We start from the raw sequence: 19,802 nt of genomic DNA, 5'->3' as shown, positions 1-19,802 counted from the left end.
ACACTTTCCCTTGTATTCATTACTCCCAACATAGTGTCTTGCAATGTGCATTTATTACACAAATGAAATGATTAAAGGGCATGCCCAATGAAAAATAGTAGGAAGAAAGAAGTACCATACAAAAGGTTCATAAACTTATTTTTGTGAACTCTGTAGTGAATGTCATTAGCAACTTCAGCATTACAGGACGATACCCAGAAAGTAGCAGTCCGGCTGGCCTTCTCCTTAGTCAGTGGCTTAGACTGGGGACAAAGCAGCAGGAATTCACCTTCTCTCTTCACCCCGACTCCCGCGGCGCAGATAAGCAATGCGCAGCTCCTTAGGAGTTTGATGCCTGCAAACTTCCTGCATCTGAGGGAGGAGCCCGGACAGCACCCGCTGACAAGCGAAGTTCCAGCCTCCGATGTCGCGCGCGAGACAGCAAAGGTTTGTACGTCTGCCTGGAGCGCAGATTGGTGGATTGTAACAAGGTACGGGAAAAGCCGGTTCGAGGGTGCTCTGGCTCGCTGGTGGCTCGAACGTCTGCTAGAACGTCGCTCCGACCACAGCCGCTCACGTTGAATCTGCCGGGCGGGAGCCCCCACCTTTGCCCGGGATGGGCCCTTGGAGGCATTTCCCGACGCTCGGCGCACAGTGTCCACTGAGTCCCCGGAGCCCCTACGGAATCTGCAGGGGTTGAGGCTTGGCGTGACGGGGCGGAGCCCAGTCCTAGACGAAGGCAGTGGAGTGCTGTGATTCGACGCTTCGGAAGGCCGCCTTCCAGGCAGCCCTGGGGAGTGATCGCGGCCCGCGGGGGTTCTCCGCACACCGGGTGCGGAATTCTAGGGGCTGCGAAAGGCGAGGGGTTGGGGTACAAGTGCCTCCAGGGTTTTCCCGCAGGGACTAGGGTGCCCTAGAGTTCTGCGAGACCGCGGTTTCTCGTGTCGGCGGGGTGTCTAGAAGCGCTCGCCCGAGAGCATTTGGGAAACTTCTCACCCCCACTCCTTGCTCCCTACTTTTGGGTGGAAAGCAGTTGCGAGTTGTTTTATTTCTTCCCCCATCGGACTCTGTAAAAATAGCTGTGCGCCGGGACGGCGAAGCCAGTCTCTGTCACACCGCTGCCTCGGGTCGGGTGTGGACCTAAAAATACCCGGCGGCGCCGAGCCGGCGCTCGGAGTGCGGGTGGGTCCGGCCGGGCCGCAGAGGGCGTCTGGAGACCGGGGAAACGGCGGCCGCCTGGGCTCCCCCCCTTGCCTCGGCCAGGGCTGTCCCTTTAAATCCTGGAGGAGGTAAAGAGAAAAAAGGAAAGAAAGAAGAAAGACGCGGAGCCCCGAGCGGCTGGTGGCTCTGCCCGGCCCCCTACTCCGCCCCCGCGCTGGGGCCTGACTCCCGCCCACCACCTCCGCGGGACCCGGGCGCCCCCCGCAGCGCCGCCCACTCGCCACAGTTACTGTCAAAATAGAAATTAGCGGAGCCAGGGAGGAGGCTGGGACGCGGCAAGTGCATGAGTGGCAGTACGAGGAAGGGGCCCCGAGGAAGGGGGCGGGCGCGAGCGAGCGGCGACCGCAGACATCCGGGCCCTTTAGCCCCGTGAGCCCCCCGAGCCGGCGGCGCGGGCGCCGGGCGCGGGGCGCGGGGCTGACAGCCGCGGCGCGGGAGGCGGGGCGCGAGGAGGGCGGAGGCGCTGCGCGGGGAGGGAGGAGCTGCCCGCGCATCCGCTGCCACCGCTCTGCTCCACACCCGCCGGCGCAGCCCCGCCACGAGACTCTGACAGCGGCGCGGCCGGCGCTGCTCAAGCGCGCAGGGACGGACGGACCACGGCAGCCGCGGCGAGAGAGGACGCGGGGATCGCGGCGCGGCGCCAAGTGCGGGAGGCGCTCAGGGTTGGCGGCGCGCAGAGGTGAGCGGCTTCGCGCGCCGGGTTCGGGCACCGGCTGCCAGGGTCGCGGTCTTCCCCGCACCTCGGCTGCTGAGGCAGGTCGGGAGGGCGCGGGGCGCGGGGCGCGGGGAGGGTGGCTCTGCGCCGGCAACGCCGGAAAGCGATTATGGGGGCCGTTGCTAGGAGGCCAGCGGTCCGCGCGCCCCGTGCGCCGGCGGGGGGTAGGGGCGCCCTCTGCGCAGCGGACAGGAGGCGGGGGGCTGCGGTGGCCATTCAGGGGCTCTGTGCGGCAGCCATGCAAAGGGAGGAGGCGGGAGGGGGGGAGGGAAGGAAGGAAGGGAAAGCCAGCGGAGAGCGAGCCAGCGAGCGGGCGCCGAGCCTCCTGGCTGGCACCGCGGCCCGGAGCGAAGTGGTGCGCGGGGCTGGAAAGGAACTTCTGCGAGTGCGTGTGGCCCGGGGCTCGGCGGCGCCTCCGGGCCGGAGCGGGGCGAGCCGGTCCGCAGCCACAGGTGGTTTCTGCCAAAAGTTTTACCGCACTTCTACTGGGAAGGTGCGGGAGCATTTTGGAGAGTGACGGTTTTCTGGGACTTTGGCATCCGCACCTCAGACTGTTTTTTCTTGACGCTTAGAACAGGGGATAGAAAGGTCCTGGGATCCCGCACCTCGAGATGAGGCCTGAGTGCTGCGTGGCGGTCCTGGCCCGAGGTGGCGCTCTTAAGGGACTCTCAGATCCTTGCTGCTGTCAAATTGGGAAGTTGAGGAAACCGGGCACACGCACACAGTTACTCGGCAAGTAGAGCCGAGCCTTGTCTGGTACCTGTTACCTGCCTGGGGCAGCTCAGGTTTATTTCCTAGCGACACGCACAGGAACTGCGGGCGTCTTGGTTCAAGATGCGCGCGTCTTTTGCTCCATTGAAAACGAACTGTCTTTGGCCGCTGTGCTTTTGTTATTCCGGCTGGTTGCCTGATTTCACTAGCAGGAAGACCACGAGGAGCCAAAGGAAAGCGAAGCAGCAGCTCATTACCTTTGCTACAGAACAGTGGAGGCTGGTCCTAAACCTTGGCGGGCAGCAGGGCCAAGGCGAGCTGGGGCTGGTGGCTTGGCTGCCCCCCTTTGGAGCCTCCCTGACCATTTGCAAGGCTAAGGCTGGGGTTTCTGGTGCTCCTGGGACAGAAAGGCCAGGGTGGGAAGGGAAGACCACTTAAAAAAGATATGCCGTGTCCAGTTCTAGGAGAAAGGCACCGAGAAGTCCGGTGGCTTGGCCCGGTTCCTCACTGGCCAGGTTGATGAATCCAGCACAGCGAGGTAGAACCACCACTGTAGGTCTGTCCTGGGTGAAAGAAATCATTATTCCCGGAGCAGGTCTGATACCTGGTGTTGCAAGTAGGTACAGAACTACGTGAAAGCTGGAAACGCTCAGTCCTTCATTCCCCTTGGTCCTCTGCTCCCACTCTGTGTTCCGCCTGCCCCCAAAAATACGTGAGAGAAACCAAGCTCTTTGCTTTAAAGAAGGTCACAGAATTTTAGAGCTGAAAGAGACTCTGCAGATGTTAGGAGTGCTCATTTTACAGATGACCAAACTCAGGCCCAAGGAAGGCAGGTGACCTGCCACAGTGGGTAGAGGCCCAGTGAAACTAGAAATTACATCAGCTTTTAGGCCAGGGTGGAGACACTTTCCTGGGCAAGGCCTTGTAGGGCCTGAGATCAGAAATGCCAGTCTCACACCCCAGACTCTTCATGAACTCATTATTTGGTGCTTTCTAAATCCAAGTTTGCCAGCTAATGTGGTATATTTCTTGCTCCCTGCCCATGGCTTAAAAAAAATGCAAGACTGACTCTGCAAGTCCAGTCTGACACTATCCCAACTTTTCCTGCCCCCTCATTGTCCCAAATTCCTCAAACTCCTTTTGTAACATAATGCAGCTTGATTAGCCAAGATGAGTTTGCAGCTTGTGTCACTGAAGCACCCACTTTCCATAGGGTGCCAGAACTCTGTTTGCCTGTAATTAGGTTTTACAGATATTTTTGAAAGGGAGCCCAATTTTGGATCAATTACACTTGGGCACAAATGCTCTGCTGTTGTGGATACCAAATGAGAAAGATGAGCAATTATCTGGGGTGTTGGAATAAATGTTGTTATGAGTATTTGACACAGCTATTAAACATCAATGAGTGGGTTTTCAGTAAATGTTTTTTACTCTGTATTTTATTGAGCAAACAAAGTGTCTTAATTAAAAAGAACTGTGAGTTGGCTGCTTAGATTTTAGCCACTTGTTTCTTCCTAGTGTGTATGGGTGGGAAGGAACTGAATGGTAAACAGTGATTGTTAAGACTCCCCCCCAGTCAAATCAAGATATTCTAAGGCCAATGGTTAGCCTTCAGACTATAATGTTATGTATCGTCCAGCAGCATTTTATTAAATCACAATAGGTCTGGGTACAGTGAGTGTCAATCTGTAGTAGTCAGAGATGACTTGTAAGAGAGAAATATTTTGTAAATTTGATTGCTTTCAAGGACATGGCAGTATCAAGAATTCAAGGCTAATGCAGTGCTGCTGAGGATAATTCTTAAGCTCTCATGAACAGATATGAATCAGTGGTCCCCGGTCCATGCCCTGTACTTAGGGATCCTATAGAACGCTCATTTTCAACCAGTGCGCCATAGCACCCTGGTGTGCTGTAGGAGGATCTTAGGTATGCTGTGAATTTTTTTAAGTCCACTAATTAAATTATTTTCTAAAGAAGTTCAAAGGATAGTAAATATATTCTTTTTTAAACTCCTTTTGATCAACATTATTTAAGCATATGTGGAAGTTCAATTATAAGTGTGCTGTGAAGTAAAAAAAAAAAAAGGCTGAAAAACAATGCTATAGAAGAAAGTAAGATTTGACGTCCTAACGATAATAGTGTTAAATTTTGACAGTACCTTTCACTTTTGCTGTATGCAAATGTAGTCAGCATTCCCACCAGCTAGATAGTTCAGTTGATAATTTTACAGAGGGAGAAACTGAGGCAGAGAGAGGGGGAGTGTTATTCCTGTGACTTCCTCCACTGCATTAACATTCTGAGCATGCAGCTTGGGCTTTCTGGGCTGACCAGAGTGTAAGACACCCCCAGGTCATACTGCTGGCTAGTTGTCACTCTCCAGCACTGTAATTACAAAGGGATGCAGAGGGGTGGTGGGGGTTCAGTTACAATTCATCAAAGGTTGTCACCAGGGCATTTTTGTTCCCCACCCCTGCTCAGGGTGGGCAGTTGTCCTCCCTCTCATAGCAGCCTGTGGGAACTTGGGCTGGGAGGGACCAGCTGGCTGAGGCTGGGGCGGGGGTGTGGATCTGTGCTTGTGTAGGGCTGAAGGAGTCCAGGCTATTTATAACCCCTCCTCCCCTCCTGGGAAGAAGAGACTCAAGGGTCTGGAACCATCTGCAGTGCTGACTTCTCCCCAGGGTGCCCGTGTCCCGCTGGAAGAAAATGCACCACCCAGCCACATGGGGGGTATTGGAGCGAACCCTGACCTATATGGAGGAATCTTGCAAGGCTTCTTGGAGTATCAGCTTCTCTGGGGGAATTTAGGATATGAGGATTTTCCAGTGCCAGTGTGTGCACTTTTTCTTTGGCACTGCTTCCCCACTTGCACAAAGTGAGGTGCATCCTGGAAATCTCAGAGTAGAACTTTAGAATCTGCTAAAGTGAGGACAGTTGACAGCAATGATTTTTATGCAGGAGATTTTTTTTTTTTTTTTATGTATTTTTTTGTGGAGACAGAGTTTCACTTTATTGCCCTCGGTAGAGTGCCGTGGTGTCACACAGCTCACAGCAACCTCCAACTCCTGGGCTTAGGCGATTCTCCTGCCTCAGCCTCCTGAGTAGCTGGGATCACAGGCGCCCGCCACAATGCCCGGCTATTTTTTTGTTGCAGTTTGGCCGGGGCTGGGTATGAACCCGCCACCCTCAGTATATGGGGCCGGCGCCCTGCTCACTGAGCCACAGGCGCCGCCCTATGCAGGAGATTTTTGAAAACCGTAGATGAGATGTGGTTGCCTCTGACTCTAGGCTGAGGCGTTTTCTGTTTGGGGCTGGTGGAGGAGGTTTGAGACATTTACTCAAAGCTCTTGCCCTCCTTTTGGAAACCTACTCCAGACCAGTCCCTGATGCCCCCCTCGCCCACCCACCAATCTTCACATCAACATCAAAGTCCTCCTTTGTCTTGGAATAAATAGTACCTGCCATGCCACCAGTTACAGCTTCATTCCTGAGATTGAACAGATTTTTCTCCCTGGGTTGGTGGAGGAAGGAATGGGGGTGGGGTGGGGTGGGGCTGCGGAGGCAGGCCAGGCACTGAGTTTGTCTCTTTCTTTAACCCATCAGACCTTTTCAGGAGCTCAAAGCAGATTTAACCAGGGGAGAAGACAAATAGGAGGCTCTGGATGGAGAGGCGATGGCTACCCAGCATTTCCTAGGTCCCCTTGGCTGGAGCTTTGGAGGGCAGGGCTGGTGTGTTGCTCATCTTCACAACCTTGGCATCCAGCACAGGCCCTGGGCGTGGAAAATGTTTGCTGAACAAAGGCCACGGCTGGGCATGGGTGAATGGGTGGACCACAGTCACATCTGCTTCTTGGTTGCTGTCGTCTGTGCCATGTGGGTGTGTCAAGAGGTGGAAAGACGTAGAAGCAGAGTGTGGATGAGAAGAGATGGGGCTCCATAGATGCTGTGAGAGCCCTCGGGTCAAGCTAATTGGTTATTCCAGACCCCAGGGATGCTGGGGTCAGTTCAACAGATAGTGATGAGGTCCTCTACTGGCTGTCACCACATAATCCAGCCCCACAAAGCAGGCAGCCCGGGCCACTCCCTTGTAGACTGACCTGTGGGCCCTTGGGATCTGGCCTGCCTCTCTGACCTCCCCTTCACTCCGTGTGCTACACCCTCTTGGCTCCTTTTTGTATCTTGAACACACTGAGCTCATGTGTTTGTGGCTTAGCTGTTCTCTTTGGAACATCCTTCCCTCAGGTCTTCTCACAGTTGACTCCTCCGGGTCCTGAAACATCTCCCAGCATTGTGATCTTTCATAGCACCCGACGCTACCTGGGATATAACCTCCATTTTCCTCTTGTTTGTTCTTTGTCCTCCACCACTAGAAGGTAAATTCCATGAGGGCAGGACCATGTCTGTTGTGCTCCTGTTGCACCCTCAACACCAGAACAGGGGCTGCCACATAGAAAGCAGTGTCCCAGTAAACCCCCGGGGAATGAACATGAGTAGTGCTTTGGGGGTGTATGAAGATGAATCAGTGTGGGGCTCTGCCCTCTTGGCCGCTTCAGCCTAGAAGCAGAAATAAAGCTTGTTCATACTTACTACGATGAATGGTAGGGAGGGGAGGTGGCATGCAAGGGAGACAGTCGGAGGGTGGGGGGGCGGGCATTGTTGCGTGATTTGCTTTGATTTGACAAGAGTGGTTGGCTTAGGTGAAGGGGTCTTCTCTCAGATACTATGTAGTGAGTTTGGGACCTCTGGTAGCTGAAGATCCTCTAGCTCCACTGGTCGGTCTCTCTCTCTCTCTCTGTTTATTTACTTCTTTGGTGGGCAAGAGTTCCAAGCATAATGCCATCCTTGGAGAGTTAGGAATGTTGTGTTTTTCCACCCGCTCCATTCATTGGCAGCCTTCTGAGAACAGCTGTGGACAGCTGTCTGCTGGTGTGGTTGCAGGGAGGTTTCTCTTCAGGGCCAGGGGCACACTCAGCCCTGCAGGAGTGGGGAATACATTCGTGGTTCACACCCTACTGATTTTCAAACCCCACTGAAATGGTGCCTGTGAAAACAGATTCATGTGGAAATTAAAAAACTATTAGCATTCAGTTTGCTGGATTTTCTGATTATGAAAGCAGTGAGACTCATGGTAGAAAATCTGGAAATGTGTGAAAATGTAAAATTAAAACAAAACTTGCTACAACATCCTAATTTTGCTGTATTTCCTTCCAGTCTTTTTTCTCTCATCCACACACACATACACACACGCACACATATAACAACTTACATAAAATATAATTGGGAATAAACATTGTTTTCCAAAACTTGGGCAATCCATGCCGTCTTTTACTAAACAGAAAGATTCCTTTCCCTAGGGAGCCTGGGATTCAGGCTCCTGCTGAGAATCACTTAGACTTAGAAGAAAATGTCTTTAAGTCTCCTGACAGACTCAGGTTTCAGTAAGCTTTGCCTTCTGTGCTTTCCACTGTCTTCCTTCCCCGCCCCCCGCTCTGAACACACTGTGGATGTGCGTCTCATGCTCACCGTGCTCCCTCAACATGTTAAGGAGCACCCTGCTGAGTACTCTGTTACGTTACCTGGTCATCATGTTTTTTAGATATATACTTGTGATGGATGGTGTAGCATTCCTTCAAGTAATATACCATATTTATTTAAGTATAAGGAAAAAGATCAGTGCCTATTAACTAATCATTCTTTGACCTCAAAATAAGAAAAGCAGGAAGAACTTGAGAAGTATGAACTTTTATTGTTGATGAGTGTGTTTAGGGCCTGTTTGCAGGACAATCCTTCACCCCTTTAGGAGCCTGGGACTGTGTCTTCACTGCTGTGTTCCCAGGGCCTAGAAGAATGGCCAGCACACAGTAGGGATGAGAACGAATAAAGTACAAAGTTCTTCCTGTGAGAGGTAAGACCTTGATTAAGTTAATGACAATCAAGGGCTATTGCTGGGGGTAGAGCACAGGGCCTGGGGCATCATATGCTGGGTCATCACAGTTGGTTCCTCTGTGTCCTGAAACATCTTCGTTTACTATGTTCTTCACAGCATCCAACCCTACCTGGGATGTAATCTCGATTCTGAAATATGAACTTGTATCATGGATGAGTGTGTTTAGGGCATGACTGTGGGACACAGTACTCCAACTTAATTCTCGTGGGTTTTAGGAGGTCAGCTTAGGGGGAATCTTGATTTAAGGGGCTAGAAACACTTAACTCCCTGGAGATAGAAACTAGAGGGACCCAGCAAGGAGGGTGGCATGGGTGAAGCCTCACAGAGTAGAAAGTAGGATGGGGGTGCAGCCCAAGCCAGGGAATGGGAAGAGGCAGGGGCCCTTCAATCTGTCACCACCTGAGGGCCCAGAACCTAGTTCCGGGGGGGAGGACGGGTCCTGGAGATTGTAAGGCCCCACCTACCTTCAGGAAGGTGTCATCCTCAAACTGCAAATGAGGAAATGGAGGCTTGGTAAGTTGAGGGATGGTTGAGGAGCATAGGCTTTGAAGTTGATCAGACCCAAGTCCTATGACTTGGCTACTTGCATCACCTGAGGCACATAACGTAACCTAAGCTTTGGTTTCTTTGTCCTTGCGTAGGTGACAACGCCAACTTGATAGGGTGGTTGGGAAAATGAGATATATGCAAAGCACTTAGAATAGCTCATAATAGTTGTGTTCTATCTTTCATAAGACAGTGTGAGTAAATATAAGTAGGTTTCATAGAAGTATGAGTACATTGGATACCTATCAACACATTATACCCCACATATGCATAAATGTATTCATGATCTATGTGTATTTGACTTAATTAAAAAAAAAAAGTAGCTCCTAATAAAGAATGCAAGGGGCTGTCCATGGGAGCTGCTGCAGTTTGTGTGTTTTGTAAATTTCTATTCCTAACCTGATGGGACAACCCTGAGTGAAGACGCAGGATTAGGGTCAAACAACAAAATGTGTCCAGGACTTGCGGATCTTCCTTGTCTTCTCCAAGCTATCACTGCATTTCAGGAGATCAAAATCCCACCTCCAAGAATGCTGACTGTTGGGGGAAGCAGCTGCTCACAGGTAGGCCTTCCCTCCTACCCTACCTCACATAGAAGGAGAGATATACTTACTAAAATCCTGCTGAGGCTTGAAGAGCTCAACGAGATGTCAGTGATAGGGACATACTATTTAGTCATTAGCACCTGCGTGTGGATTGGTCTTTATAATAGAATGTCCACACGGATGGGACAGGGGCCAGGTCAGTTTTGCTAACTGGCAACTGAAGGGTTAAGCATATGGCCTGGAGCAACTCAGCCCAACAGAGATACAGTGGAAGACATCAATATATTTTAAAAATTTTCTAGTAGCTGCATTTTTTAAAAGTAAAAAGAAATGGGTAAAATAATTTTGTGAAGATATTTTATTTAACCCGATATATCCAAAATATTGTGATTTACATTTCAAGTGCTTCACAGCCCTACAGGCCAAGTGGCTTGGTACTACAGTTCAGTCAGCCTGGAGCAGAGGTTGGGGGCTAACCTGGGGGAGGCTGGGAGTACTAGGGGACTCTGCATTTCTAAAAAGAACAGCCAGGCTCCTGGGAGAACCTGGGAATGGGGGTTGGGTGGGGGAGAGAACACTTCCCAAGCAAGGGAAAACAGGGAAGAATCTAAGGGATGTGCAAGTGGACTTTTGTCCTGGCCCAGTGGCAGGTGTATAGCATAATCCTGAGGGAGCCATTCCATTTTTATGGTCCTCCATTTCCCCATCTCTAAGAGTCATTCTGGCTGTGGTGTTCTCTAATTCCCAAGAGAAGGACCCAGAAAGCAACTTAGCCCCTTCTCACATTTGAAGAAAATGGAGGTGAGGCTTTGAGGCAGGGGTAGGGAAGTCTGGGCAACAGAGAAGACTGCTGGGCCCATATTTTAAAACATGAACTTAACAAAGTTGTCTGAACAATTTATACAGTAGGTCTCTCTAAGAATAGGCAGTGCCCGGTCATCACCATCAGGTTCCTTCTTAAAAATGTGTTTTGGAAATGCTCACACGTAGGCCTTCTCTCCTACCCTACCTTGGATAGAAGGAGAGATATACTTACTAAAATCCTGCTGAGGCTTGAAGAAGGCATTAATTATCATTTTTAAAAAGTGAGGTGTTTTGATTGTTTCAATTCTGAAGCTTCCTCTTGTTCTTGGGTCATCCTTGATGGCTGTGAATGGTAGCTATAAAAGAAGGGAGGGGCTCTGCAGGAAATATTAGAACAAAAAAGGAAAATTTTTAGCTCTGTTATAATGGGCACTTGGCCTGTCCAGAGAGGATGTGGGGAGAGGGAGGAAAGGCAGCAGGTGTGTTTCAGAGGGAAGGGCGTGTCCCTGAATGTATTTTAAGCTCCTGAAGTCAGAGGCACTGGTTTCATTGCACTCTGGTGAGTTGGGATGTGAGGTTTTTATCTCCCAGTCACCAACTTCCACGAGGGGAACAGAAGCTCGTGTTCCTCCTTTTTAAGGAAAGTCTCTTCTTTTTGAAATTAGGTTGTTACTAAGTAAGTGGCTTTCATCTACCTGAAGATCCCCAACTCCCCAACAAGAAAGGGACCTGTGTGCTCCCAGAGCAGATCCAAACGCTGCTGTTGTGAATTAAGACGCTGAGGCTCAGAGAGGCTTCCTTCCTCTCTCAGGCCATTCCGGAGGGCAGGCGAGGAAAGGAGCTGTGGCCAGTGCCACCCGCCTCCTGCCACCCCCGCCATCCCCTGTCCTTCTGCCAGCCTTGGTGCCTCTTTGGTTTTGTCTCTGCCACAGTGAACAGATGACGCAACAGGCTGCCTTGAACCATTTTAAAATGAGGATTTCTCTTTTATGTTTTCCTGAAGTAGATTTTTTTATTGCTTTTCCACACACTGTTTGCTTTGAATTTTTAATTTGATTTTTTCAAATCGGTCAACACTTACTTCTATGGTTTAAAATTCAAAAGGTACAAAAGGGTGTTTAAAGCGAAACATCTTTCTCTCACTGCCTTTAGCTCCCTTAACACGAGGCAACTGCTGTTAATGGTTTCTTCAGTCAATGCCTGTGCCACAAAACACGTGTGTATGTGTACATATGTGTGCATGCGAATTTTTAATTATTTTTACTCAGATAGAAGCATATCGTGCACCTGTATTTTACTTTTTACTTCGTTTGTCTTAGAAACACCTGATTATTATCCCTTCACTTGATTTCATTGTCCCTTAAGCATGAATATTTTGGTTTCTAGTCTTTTGCTGATGATACCTATTGATTTTTTTAAATGAAAGTGATCTTTGAGTTTTCTAAATACAGACAGATTTATAGCATTGTCAAGAATAATCTTGCTGAGTTATTGTTCACAAGATACTTCAAAGGACAAAAAATGCTTAATTGTCTAAAGATTAAGAGTGGAATAAATAATTTTTGCTTGAACTTCCTAGAGAATGAATCATACAGTCAACACCAGTGTTTCCTGAGCTCTTACTGGGTTCTGGGTGTGGGGTCAGGCAGTGGGTTGGGGGTGGGGGGAGCAAAGGAGGACAGGTGTGCAGGGCTGTGCTCGCGTTTGGGGGGTGGGCTTGGGGCTCTGATATAAGAAGGTGACTTTGAGGGGAGAAGTTGCAGATGCAGCTTCACGCTGGGGTTAAAGGAGTGTGGGACACAGCCTTGGGGGAAGAAGATGGAAGCCCTAGAGGTGGTGTTGAGCTCTGTGCCTAGGGGCAGTGGGCTTGGCCTGATTGGCTTATGTGAGCTGAAAGTTTCTTGACCCCAGCTCATGCATAACACATGCCCTTGGTCTGCCTCAGCTGCCTCAGGGTGACTGCCCACCTGCAGGGTCTACCAAAGGGCAGGGTGTGGGATCCTGGCTCAGCCAGGGGGACTCTGTGTATTCTTAGGGTGCTTCTTCTGACCTTGAGGGGCTCTGAGACCCCTCCCCCTCATTGGCCCTGTCAGTCTGGGCTGGCTTCAGATTCTGGTGAGCACAGCTCTTAGGTGGTTCCCTGAGCAGCAGAAGGGCAGCAAAGGCCCAGCAGCCCTGTGGACAGAGCGGGCTGTGGTCATCAGGGAGAAACCATCCCCATACTATGTCAGAGAAAGCATACTTCACCTGCAGATTCATAGCTCACTGCTCCTGTCCTGGGTTGAGCAAGATCTGTTTCCCATGGATCTTGGCCTTGGGCCCATTTGGGGGCTCAGAGTGCTTCCTGAAGCACCCCACGGGGTGAGAGTGTGGACCCCATCAGTGGGCTTGAAGGGGCTAAAGTGGCTAAAGAGTTGCAGATTGGCCCAGGAAATGCCTGGTTACAAAAAGAATCTTTGCTGCTTTTGTGAGGGTACAAGTAAAGAAGCTGTGATCCCACAGGGAACACCAGGTGTATTTGGACTCATGTTGTCTTTAATCCTGGGCTAAGTTCTGCCTTCAAGGATTTGAAAATCTGTTTGGGAAGATCATGACACATGCAGGACACATAGAAGCCTCATGCCGAAGGGCTAAAGATGTAGTGTAGCTTGTAAAGACTGTAAGATTTCAAAGCAAGGAACAATTGTGTGCCTTAGAGTCTGTGTTAGAGTTACCAGCTTGCCAGACTTGACGTGGACTTGGGGAACGGAGCTGGTAGGAGGACAAGAACTGACACATTGAGAACATGCTGCGTGGTTGGTACTCCCCACATGGGACACACCCATTAATGTGCCTGGCAGCTTTCAATTACATGTTCTTATTCCCATTTAACAGATGATGATCTGAGGCATGGAATGCTGAGGTTAACAGGCTTCAGGTGGCACAGCTAACAGGATGTGGCGGAGAATCCAGAGCCTAGATTCTTTCTCACTGTCCCTAAATTGACCCCAGGTTTCCCAGAGAGTATCCAGGGTGGGAGGAATAGTGTGTGCAAAGGAATGATGGGGGTGGGGGGCAACCTGACAGGGGTCAAGCTCGGTAAAATATCCCCTTGGCAGAAAGGTGTGTCCAGGAAGCAGGACGAAATATTCAGGTAAAGGAGTCGTGCTTGGGGAATGAACTGTTGCAGATCTTAACTCTGAGGCTGGTCCCCACTCCCACCCTTCAACCCCTTGAGCTCACATCTGGCTTCTGCCTAGTTTAACTCAATGTACTTCAGGGATGGCATACATTTCTATTTTAGCCTTAAACAATGATAATTTGTTTCTCATTGGAAAGAGGAAGAGATGATCCACTCGATACTGAGTATTAAAACCATTTATTTCAGTCCAGCCAGCACCAAACTGGAATGATTTTTATTCTTCATTGGCCAACATCTCTTTGGGCACATTAGGAAATTGCTTTTGGAGCCACTTAAGCTGGGTTGTAAAAATGCAACTACCAGCACAAAGAAATATCAGGTCACTAATTTCAGGGGACGAGACACCCCGAGGTGTGTGTTTATGCACGTTTTATAGTTCTGTAGATGGGTACTTCTGTATTTCAACTTCTGTGAGGGCAACATGACTTGGTGACAGCCACTGTTGTGGCTCATGGTTAAGGATGAGAATTCCTCTTTCATTATACTCTGTGTGATGTGGGGGTGGCAAGTGGACAGGAGCAAAGGAGAGAATTTGAGGGCTAATAAATCCTGTGTCATGATGAGGCTGTGAAGCTTGGTGAAGAGATTCAAGGACTCCCTTCAAAGGCCCATGTTTGCATAAGCTTCCTTCAGTGAGTTTATTATCTGTCTTTGTAATCTCAAGGTTTCTCTGTGCTAGTACTAATTTATACATAAATATAAACCACTTAAAAGAGCTCATCTTTTATTTTTCTGTCTGGCTTTAGCATTTGGGAATCTGTGCCTTAATGAAGTATTAGTAGGGGGAAGCATGGAGGCTCACCTGGGGAGATCATGTTCATTTCAGGCTCCTTGCCTTGACTTTGGCAGAATACTTATTGAAAGCTCTCTGAGGGCAAGGAAAATACTTCCTATTTGGATTTATCTCTGATATTGGATGTGCTTTTGCCCATTTTGCCAATCATCTCCTAATTCAGATTCCAGAACTCAGAAATCTTGCTCATAAGATGAGAAAGCAGATGACAAAATCCTAGTGACTGTCCTTACCAGCCACTGGGAAACAGGTAAAGTGTGTGCTTGTCTTTGTCTATACCTGGAGTCCTTGGATGTTTTTTCTAAAGTGCTTAGTAAGGGGGGCAGGATAGAGAGAAAGGTTGTAAAAGTGAATTATTCGATAAAATATTTCTGCTTTTATTTTAGAAAATGAAATCATGCTGTGTTCTACATCCATAGCTTTGCCAGGAATTCCTTATGACAGATTTTGATGCACAAGATTCAGCCACTTCACCAAGAGTCACCTATTTGCTGTAGTCATTAAAAGCCATTGTTTAACTAAAGGCGTTTTTCTTTTCTTCCTGACAATTTTTAAGACCCTGCGTTTGTAGGGACCTGACTCAGCAACATTCATATTTGGGGCATTTGTTACCTCTTTTCAGATTCTGGACTGCGGTTCCCTAATTTTCTGCTGCTTGCTCAGAAATGGCTATTAACTAGATTTTGGCTTCAGGTCTGAACTAGTCTCGCCACTCTGCCCCCAGTTACTGGGTACCTAGAGTCTGAGTTCTCCTTCCTGCCTTCCTCACAGACAAAGTAACATTTTCACCATTATACATTGTTACATTCCCTGGGAAAGCAGCCATTTGCCCCTGTGGTAAAGCACATGAATAGAACACACACGTGCACACCCACCCACACCGTACACACCCCTGCCACCCCTCTGCTGTGCACACACACTGTCCCTTTTTCTCCCTAAATGGGATTGTGGGTGGAAAGCACCCAAGACAGTGGGTGTCACAGAGCCCAGAACTTAATAAATATTATTGGCAACTACTACTATTATAGTTACCATGCTGAGAAGGACAGTGTAACCCCCAAACCCTTTGTTGTCACGCTTGAGAATCGGAAAGCTCTCTCCCTTAGCTTGGTGACCCTTTCGGATGCTGTTTTATACTCTATCCTTCATACACGCACAGCACATTAAGAGTCGGTTCATTCTTGGGATGTGTGCAAAATTCCAATTCCTGTCAGGAGAATTTATGTGTGGTTTTAGAGGGGATAATCGACCAGTTAGTATGTGCGCACTGATTTTATACACATACGCGTCGCCGTTTACAGCACACATTACAACATCTTCAGTCTCTGCCAAGAATGTGTATTTCTCAGCACCGTGCATTTGCATATTATGGGTTCATAATTTCAAATAGCTGTAAAGATCTCCACAGAAAAATGTAGTCACTCTGCTCTGATGTTCTAAATCTCAATATTGTAGTAGAACCTGGATAATTTTTGCCCCTCCTAATGTACCAGCCTATACAATTTTTACACACATACATGCAAATCTCTGACTTTATCCTACTTCTAAGCCAAGATTTAATAGCTTGGAGCTGAGTTACTCTGCCTACTCCCCAGACTTCATTACCTTTCCAAATATATCATATACATGGCACGATGTACTATGGTCTTATTACAGATGATTAAAAAGAAAAGATTTGTCAAAACAAATGTACCTACTGCATCTGATCTTTCCCAAGTTCAGATCTCACATCCCTTACTTCCTCCAGCTTGAGTCATTTCCTGAGTCTCTGGTGTAGCTGAGCTCTATGACCAGGCAGAGAGCTCTTCAGAAATTGTTTTTTAACCTACCACCGCAAGAAAATGCTTTTGACACCTTCTAATCAATCATTAGAGAATTTGCCATTGCTGGCTTGATTTGACCCAATAAAATAGAGCAGGAGGAAAAGACATTTCTGAGACATTTCTAAGGACTTGCAGGTACAACGCACCTGAATTAAAAAAGTCACGTGGAAGTTTAATTTTTGAAGTTCAGAAAAAAAGAATGCCAAGTTGAAATTTATTATAGCCCATTCCAGTGTAGGAAGAATTAAAAGAGCTGAACCATGGTAGTTTTCAAGTGAGGTGGCCACAAGGGAAATACTGTAGAATCGACTGAAGCATTGGTCACCTGAGGTCCCTGGGGCTGGACATAGGCCAGGACTAGGAAGGGGTGCCAGTGGCATGTTCAGTGTGTCACCTGCTTCATTCTGCTGATGCTCAGTCAGAAAGCAAATGCTGCAAAAAGGCTCTGAATATTGGGAACTCTGTACTTTTTCAGGGGTCTGGGAGGGTCCTGGCTTCCTGTAAAGCAAAGGATCATCATTTTCCAACATCTGAAGGGGCAGCCATTCTTCACTCCTGAGTCTGAGGCTGCCAACCTTGGGTTGGTTATGATCATCTTGATTCCTCTCGGATTCTGCCCTTTGTGACTATTTTTAATTAGGGGAATTTGCTGTAGTCCTGTGTGTGTGTGTGAGATCATTTTGAAGGTGTCCTGATCAAAACTGCCTTTAGTTTTGATTCAGAGCTTATTCAGAGAAAAACAAAATTAAATCTCTTTACATTTAAAAAGGCTTTTTAAAACATTTTTAAGCTTTATTGAAGTATAGTTTACATGCCATCAAGTTTGCTTTGTTTTAGGCGTGCAGTGATTAACTTTTTATATAGAGGAGTCAGGAGAGAGGGTACTAGTGAGGCAGTTGTAGAGAGAGTAAGAAAAGGGAAAGCTTTGTCTCCCCCCACCCAGGTGTGTTTGCTCTTTTTCATTGTCCTGAGGGAGGGAGCCGGTGGGCCAGGGACTGTGGTGGTCGGAGCAGGTCTGGCTGAAGGCCTTACCCTGGGCAGGGCCCCTCCCTGGCAGGTGGGGGGGGCTCTTCAGGGCTTGGACAACAACAGTACCTCCCTGATCATTAAGGGTTCATAGATGCCAAGGTATTGTCAGGTCAAAAGCATATTCATTGTCTCATTTGGCCAAAGCCCTGTCCATTTCTCACTAACAGAGAGGGCTGAAGTGAATTTCTGAGGTCCCTGAACCAGTTCTCCTATATTCACACAACCAAATACTGTCCCTGGAGCTGAAGCAGTCTGGGGACACTCACGGGTCAGCAGTAGAGCTGAGACTGGACCCTGATCTGCTTTCCAGTCCTGCCACAACAGCCTAGCGGGGGCTCGGGGGACCGCAGGCAGAAAGGCACTGTGGCCTCACCAAAGACACGTTTATCTCCTGCATAGGTTTCTTGTGTACCTATGGAGAGCTATTTTCCACTACTTACAGCATTCTCGGTAAGGCCATTGTGCTGTCCTAGTCTGATTTCTTTTGCGGGGAGAGGTGTTTCTAGCGAACAGCAAAAAACTTGCTGTACAAATTTTGAAAGAGCTTGTGACACTCCTAAGTCTGATTTTTTAAAAGTTATCATCATCTAGCAAAGCTGAAGGAGCAGGCTCAACCAGAGAACCTCCTAACTTAGGCCTTTATTCCAAAATCAGCAGTCTTTTGATTATGCCTAATAACTACAAGGGAGAAATTAGGCCAAACAGAAAAACACAGCCACAGCTTGCACTTGGACTTCAGTACAGAAAACACTGTTTTAAATCCTGGTTGCGTTCTGTTGGTGTGTGTGTATGTGCATGTGTATTGAAAGAAAGTTCTGAAAAAACTGTAGTTTGGGATATAGAAAGGGCATTTCATCATTAAGAATGCAAAGCTTTAAAAGAAAAGTTAGTGAAGAAACCAATTGTATGTAGATGGAAGTACTTATTAGATATCCCATTTCTGGTGGGAAGGCAAGATCTTGTGCTTTGAAGGGCAACAGTCCTTCCCTCTGATGTGAAGGACTGTCAGAGGGAATTCGCCCTGCTGGGATCCTTGCTTAGAAGGCCTTTCCTTTCAGCCTTTGCCAGCTGGTGTGGAGCAGAAAGCCAGCTAACGGGGCAGAAAGCCAAGCTCTCCATTGCTCTGGGTGCCAGAGAGGGGAGAAGTAGGTAGATGGCAAAGTCATAACAGTAAAACAATGGCAGTTAGGGCTGGGACTATTGAAAGGCTACAGGGTTTTACCACCGGAAGGCGGTAGCTAGAAGTTTTAAAGCTTTCCTTGAGCCCCTAAAACAGTTTTTCAACCTTTTTTTTACCTCATGGCACACTTGATCCTATAGTTAAACTTCTGTGGCATATTTAAATTATGTTGATAGAAAAGAGTAAAAAAAGGAATGTATTTACTGTGCTTTGAATGTTTTTTGAAAATAATTAATCATCTTTAAAAATGTTCTCAGCACATCTAAGATCTTTTCACAGTACACCAGTGGCTTTCTAAAGGGGTGCCCTGTACCAGGGTTCCCCAACCTTTTTGGCACCAGGGACCACTTTCTGCTTTCATGGAAGACAATTTTTTCATGGACTGGGGTGGGGGAAGATGGTTTCGGGACGATTAGAGCGCAGTACATCTCCACCTCAGATCACCAGGCATTAGATTCTTATAAGGAGCACAATCTAGATCCCTTGCATGCGCAGTTTGCAGTAGGGTTTGTGCTCCTCTGAGACTAATGCTACCACTGATGTGACAGCAGGTGGAGCTCAGGTAGTGATGTGAGCAATGGGGAGCGGCTGTAAATGCAGATGAAGCTTCACTTGCTTGCTGCTCACCTGCTGTGTGGCCCAGTTCCTAACAGGCCATGGATGGGTACTAGTCCGTGGCTGGGGGCTTGGGGACCTCAGCCCTAGACTACAACATCAGCATCTCCTGGGAACTCGTGGCTCTACTCCACCCAGACCATCTGAATCAGAAACCCCACAGTGAGTCCAAGAGCTAATCTGTAGTTTAACAAGCCTTCCAGGAGGTTCTGATAAACTCTTAAGTTTAAAAACGACAGCTGTAGGAAGAAGGAGGGTTAAGCTAAGCAGTGATTGTTAACAGCTAAGGATCAGAGTACTGATTCTGTATTGTTTTTGTGAACATGGTAATACTGATTAACAAAGTTTTATTTTTCTATAGAAAATATAATTGGCTGAATTGCATATCAAAAATCCAATGAAATTCACTCAGAAATTGCATTCTAGTGATACGAAGAGGCAGGGAGACTGGGCCTTCCATCCTGGCCCTGTCACTGGGCCGTGGGAAATTGAGTGTGTTACGTCAGACTTCTGGGTTTCATTTTCCTTATTGGACAAAATCATGGTAATGCTTACTGCAAACTGGTTCTAGAGAGTGAAGTGGACTGAGTGACATCATCTAGGCAAGTTGGGCTCAGGGTTTCAGGCCTCGAGGCCCGTAGTGAGAGGACTTCCCTTCACCTGGCTGCCATCACTTGGTGGCTGTCACTTAGGTGCTGTAGTTTTGCTTCTCAGGA

General features: G+C 48.3%; 1 protein-coding gene across 2 annotated transcripts in view; it reads left to right on the top strand.

Annotated features, from left to right (window-relative positions):
- The first annotated feature begins 1,517 nt into the window (after positions 1-1,517).
- ZBTB7C (zinc finger and BTB domain containing 7C) overlaps positions 1,518-19,802 on the top strand; it is a 370,876-nt gene continuing 352,591 nt past the window's right edge. For both annotated transcript variants that reach the window (XM_053571873.1, XM_053571874.1), the window contains exon 1: positions 1,518-1,879. The gene's annotated coding sequence lies outside the window, so the exon portion shown is untranslated. The remainder of the gene's footprint in view (positions 1,880-19,802) is intronic.

The sequence above is a fragment of the Nycticebus coucang genome, chromosome 19 (assembly GCF_027406575.1).
Source record: "Nycticebus coucang isolate mNycCou1 chromosome 19, mNycCou1.pri, whole genome shotgun sequence".
In the NCBI taxonomy this organism is placed as follows: domain Eukaryota; kingdom Metazoa; phylum Chordata; class Mammalia; order Primates; family Lorisidae; genus Nycticebus; species Nycticebus coucang.
The sequence above is the reverse complement of the archived record's forward strand: the minus strand, read 5'-3'. Positions and strand labels throughout refer to the sequence as shown.